At 45.8% G+C, this 5,103-nt stretch overlaps 1 protein-coding gene across 1 annotated transcript in view; it reads right to left on the bottom strand.

The window, feature by feature from the left end:
- Positions 1–5,103, bottom strand: part of LOC116844514 (chloride intracellular channel exc-4-like) — a 30,074-nt gene that overhangs the window by 24,590 nt on the left and 381 nt on the right. The window lies entirely within an intron of this gene.

Genomic DNA, 5,103 nt, shown 5'->3' with positions numbered 1-5,103 from the left:
CCCCCCCCTTTTTATCTTCTTCGGTGATTTCGACGAACGTCTGAGCTACGCCTATGTGCTTCGCTGTCGTCGTTCTTCGATTTGCAACAACGGTATACATCGGTATACATAACCGGCCGCCTCCTATTCGCCGTATAGTTCGGCCTCGTTAAAGCAATAAATTAAACGGTCCCCGCTTACTTAACGCGCGCCTACTCCGCGGTGTATGCCGTTATAATCGAATACACAACGACGGCGCGAGATTTCGTCCGGATTTGTCTGCGTATCGGCGTGCGCGCATCCGAAAAAAAAAAAAGAGGCGTGATTCCATGACTCGGCGGAATGTCGCCGGCGGCGCGTTGAACCCGCGGGAAAATCGCGGCGATGTTTTAATTGCAGGAACATCTGTACTGTGCACGCGTATCGGTTACGTCGACCACATTCCACAATTCGAATTCATACGTCGGATATTAGCTTGATTAACAGCATATTTATTTAATTCTTTTGTTTCAACAAAACAAGTAATTGTCTTTTCTCGTGAAAAATTAAGGTTTCCTTAAGGCCCCTCGCGTTGTCTATCTCTTTCTAATGACGTCAGAAGCAAGAAAAATGCATGCTAAAATTTCTTGGGAAATACGTTGGAATAAAAATATATATCCATAAAGTAACACTTCAATCATTTAACAAATTTAAGGTATTCCGTGCACTCCCCTTTTGCTTTAACAATCAATAATTTATTGTAAATTAATAGGCTGAATAGAAATAGGCTAAGATGAATTGTATGTCACGTTAATTTACAACAAATTATTGATAGACCAAAAGCGGAGTGCACGAAATATCTTAAAAATTTGTTTACTTGATTACAAGTTAAGGATATATATTTCTATTTTAACATATTTCTTTATTTCAACACACTAGTAGAAAACAAAAACTGTATACATATAATTAAGGCTTAACACAGCTTAATTCAGAAAATGAATTCTTAAACTTGAAACTTCGCTCTGTCAAATGACATAAAATGCCGATCTTATGAATGTAAATGCGAAACAAAATTATCATAAAATATCCATTTTAATATCCTTATCTTTATCTGCTGTTATCTTGAAATTGTCTTTCTACGTAATAATTGTCTTCAACTTATGGAGGATATAAAATACATTAACTTACTGTTAATGTATTTTATATCGCGCGGGATGAGATCAACGATCGTGATTCGTCGATTCGGAGACGTTTAGCCGCGACTATTTGACAAGAATACAAATGTATTCTCAGTCGGTTAATGATTATATCGAGCTACCTAAATATTTATCTAACGTCTCAGTCGAGTGATAAGCCGGTTATCTGAGAGGCGTTCGCGTAGAGTTCTCATTGACACACTTAGGGACAGGTCGCACCTATATGGCGATCGGCCCGTGGCCCGTCTTTACAATAGAAGATCATAACGCGGGCCCAGATAACGTTCCTGACGAGAAGAACGAACGAATCGCATCGTCGCCGCGACGCAATCGCGCTGCCCGTTGTTCTTTATATGCAAAAGCATACTCGAGTGCGTCCTCCACGAAAAGAATACAATCGATCGTCCCGGCGAAAGTTCAATCGCAAGCTCTTTAATGGCCACGCGAAGGTAGCCTGTTTCCACTTAAGGAATCGCTCCCCGGGAAATTCCGTGAAAAGAAAGTTCCGAGAAAGCGCGAGTGTGTGCTCGCCCTTCGATCGAATCGATCGTACGACAAAGTCGACTGAAATTGCGAGCAAACAGCGATCGCGAGCACCGGCTATCTAATCGCGATCGCAACGTAACGCCACGATATGGATATATCGCGAAATGATGATGGACATGTGACGACCGATGATTACGACATCGCATTCTTCCTGCTCAAAAAAGAAAAGGTCTGTTACGCAAATGCTTTGCCCTTGACTCGAGCCGCATTTTTTTCAACTGAAACTAAAAGCGAAAGCAAAGCATCGCGCGATTCCGATGTATCTTCAAGTCGGTTCCAATACTTTTTCCCGATGCAGTTTGGAACGCAATCTGTGGTCCGAGAGAAATTAATTTTTGGGAATTTAATCAAGAAACATGTCCTCTGAATTGCTTTCCAAACTGCATCGAAAAAGAAAGTGTTCAAACCGTTTTGAAAGTTTGTATACAGTTGAGGATTAAAAGATTGTCCGTAATTTTTGGAATGAGTTTGTGAACTCATCTTCCTTGTCCAACGAGAGAGTGCTCTCCCATTGAGTAAAATGGGGAGTTCATAAACTGACCCTTAAGATTGAAGACATCCACTTTAAAGCCTGATCTACAATATACTCTTTGCTTCCTGCTTCTTTCTTTTTATCTCTTTCTCACTCATATGTTCTTTGCGTTCTGTTTCTTATTCTTCTATCTTTTTCTGGCTAAAATCTGATCTACAATATGCTCTTTGCATTTGTTCTGTTTCTTGTCTTCTGTCTTTTTATGGCTTAAAGTTTAAGTCAGAAAGAGATAGAGAAAAAGAAACAGGAAGCAAAGAACACATTGTAGATCAAGATTTAAAGCTTAAGGTTTGAGTCAGAAAGAGATAAAGAAAAAGAAACAAGAAGCAAAGAACCCACTGTAGATCAAGCTTTAAAGCTTAAGGTTTGAGTCAGAAAAAGATAAAGAGAAAGATAAAGAGAAAGATATGCTTTTTGCAGGAAGCAAAAAGCATATTGTAGATCAGGCTTTAAGCTTGATCTACAATGTGTTATTTGCTTCATTTTTTTTTTCTTTATCTCTTTCTGACTTACACATTAAAGCCTGATCTACAATGTGTTCTTTGCTTCCTGTTTCTTGTTTTCTGTCTTTTTTTAGTTTAAGGTTTAAGAGTCAGAAAGAGATAAAGAAAAAGTAACAGGAAGCAAATAACACATTATAGATCAAGCTTAAGATTTAAGGTTTAAGTTAGAAAGAGATAAAGAAAAAGTAGCAGGAAGCAAATAACACATTATAGATCAAGCTTAAGATTTAAGGTTTAAGTTAGAAAGAGATAAAGAAAAAGTAACAGAAAGCAAATAACACATTATAAATCAAGCTTAAGCCTTAAACTAAAAAAAGACAGAGAACAAGAAATAAAATGCAAAGAGTACATTGTAAATTAGGCTTTAAAGCCTGACCTACAATATGCTCTTTGCGTTCTGTTTCTTGTCTTCTATCTTTTTCTGGTTTAAAGCTTCATGCTTGAGTCAGAAAGAGATAAAGAGAAAGAAGCAGGAAGCAAAAAGCATATTGTGGATCAGGCTTTAGCCTCGACTGTATTCAATTCGTTTCAGTCAACACTCTCCTCGATACATTTCGGAATGTAGCGATGATCCAATGAGAGAACGCCTGATTGATTCCCAGAAGTGTTAAGTTCTCTCGTTGGACCATCCGAGATCTTGATTGTTCGACGCAGCGCGAGGGGGACACGGAACGATAAGAATTCGGAGTGCGCCCGCGACTCGACGCCACTTGACTGCAAGGCGTGGCGGATCCCTCGTGATGAAACTTTTCCACATTTCTCCGACGACAATGCCTCTGATACGCGCGATAAGCGGCGCGGCCGCGATCGGACTCTTGACTCTCCGAGCTCGAGCAGCTCGATAAGATACGGCGAAAGTGCCGCCGCACGATGGCCGGAGTTTGCACCGGGATATCGGCGTATCGCCCGAGCGATCCGATACGTTCTCGCCGTTCGTACGTGGCCGAAAACCCGCGGGGGCGAGTTTCGCGAAATGCCAGGTCATTCGCGCCGGTCGTTAGCCGCCGGCCCCTTTCGTTTTCCCGCCGCGACCGCTTTCCGCGTTGCGATCGAAAACGGTCTCTCTCTCTCTCTCTCTCTTTCTCTCGCTCGCTCGCTCGCTCGCTCGCTCTTACTCCGTCGTGAACGCGTGGGACAACTTTTTGTCCCCGTGCGCTCGCTTTTCCCGTCTGGGGAGTGAGGGTCAACCCGCGTACGGACATCGGGGGCGTCGCCTTTTCGTCATGTCCCGCCGCGCCTTGTGCGTATGTAAAGCCCGCTGAGTACACAAACGGTCAACAGACTACGGAAAAGAAGCAGCAGTAACACGCGGCGCAAATGGCTCGGCGCCCTCGATGACTCCATGCGTAAAGAAATGTGTAGCGTATAACGCGCGAGATATGGAGAGAGAGGGAGAGGAAGGAGGAGAAAGGGAGAGAGAGAGAGAGACGCTTATGTGCTCCTCTGTTTATGGTATACATCGAGGTTGAACTTCTGTCTTCTCGTCGCGATACCGCACAAAGACGTCATTTAGCTCGGCTCACGTCCATCTTATAGTCATTCTTCCGTCTCTCTCTTCCTCGAACTTGTCGCAAATCGAGCAAATTTGGAAATTTCGACATTACGGTATTATCTACTGCGCACTGCCCCGCCGAGTGCAGCGAGTGCAGCTGAATACGAATCACCAGCGAGCATCTCCGCGGTCGCTCGCGACGACGGAAACGCAACGGTCGGGCGCAGAGGTCATTTTCGCGCGCCCGTGGCATCACGGATCGACCTCACCGCGCCAAACCGGTTCCCGAGCCCCTGAGAGATTTAACGTTAGATACGAGCCGCGACGTCCTCGGGACACACGTGTGGCCGCCGGAGTGCAGTTCTCCTCGCCAACGGGATCACACTCGCCGTCGCGAGGCTCGACCGTTCGCTTCGAGGAGACAGCAACGGCGCGTTACGCACGACGTACGCGCGTGCTACACCCGCGTGCACCGCGTCGTCGTCGTTCCTGCGACGAAACGATCCCCGGCGCTTTTACGCGTCTTCCCGTGGAGCCGCACTTGTCGCGAGCGTGACGCGAAACAAAAACAAAGGGCGAGCAGGAGACGGCCGGACGCCGTGACGCGAGCGGGCTAACGGCCAACGGTCATCGTCGATCATATTTCCGCGGCGATTTGGACGATCCCGCGCGACTCCTATCGCTCGCTGACGGTACATTTTCACGGTCGCAAGGCCCGTCCTCCTCGTCGCGAGGAGCTGACATCGGGAGGTTGCCGTTTCCTGCAGGAGCGAGCAGGAAAGCCCGGTCGTTCCACGCCCATATAGCGCGCGCGGCACACGATCGCGCCTCTCTTTTTCCGCCGTCTTCACCTGCCGTTCTCCCCCCCCCCCCCCC

Source organism: Odontomachus brunneus, unplaced genomic scaffold (assembly GCF_010583005.1).
Source record: "Odontomachus brunneus isolate Ranch 3 - 2012 unplaced genomic scaffold, Obru_v1 Obru_scaffold_042, whole genome shotgun sequence".
Taxonomy (NCBI): domain Eukaryota; kingdom Metazoa; phylum Arthropoda; class Insecta; order Hymenoptera; family Formicidae; genus Odontomachus; species Odontomachus brunneus.
Note: the sequence above shows the minus strand (reverse complement) of the source record. Positions and strands in the feature narration are given on the sequence as shown.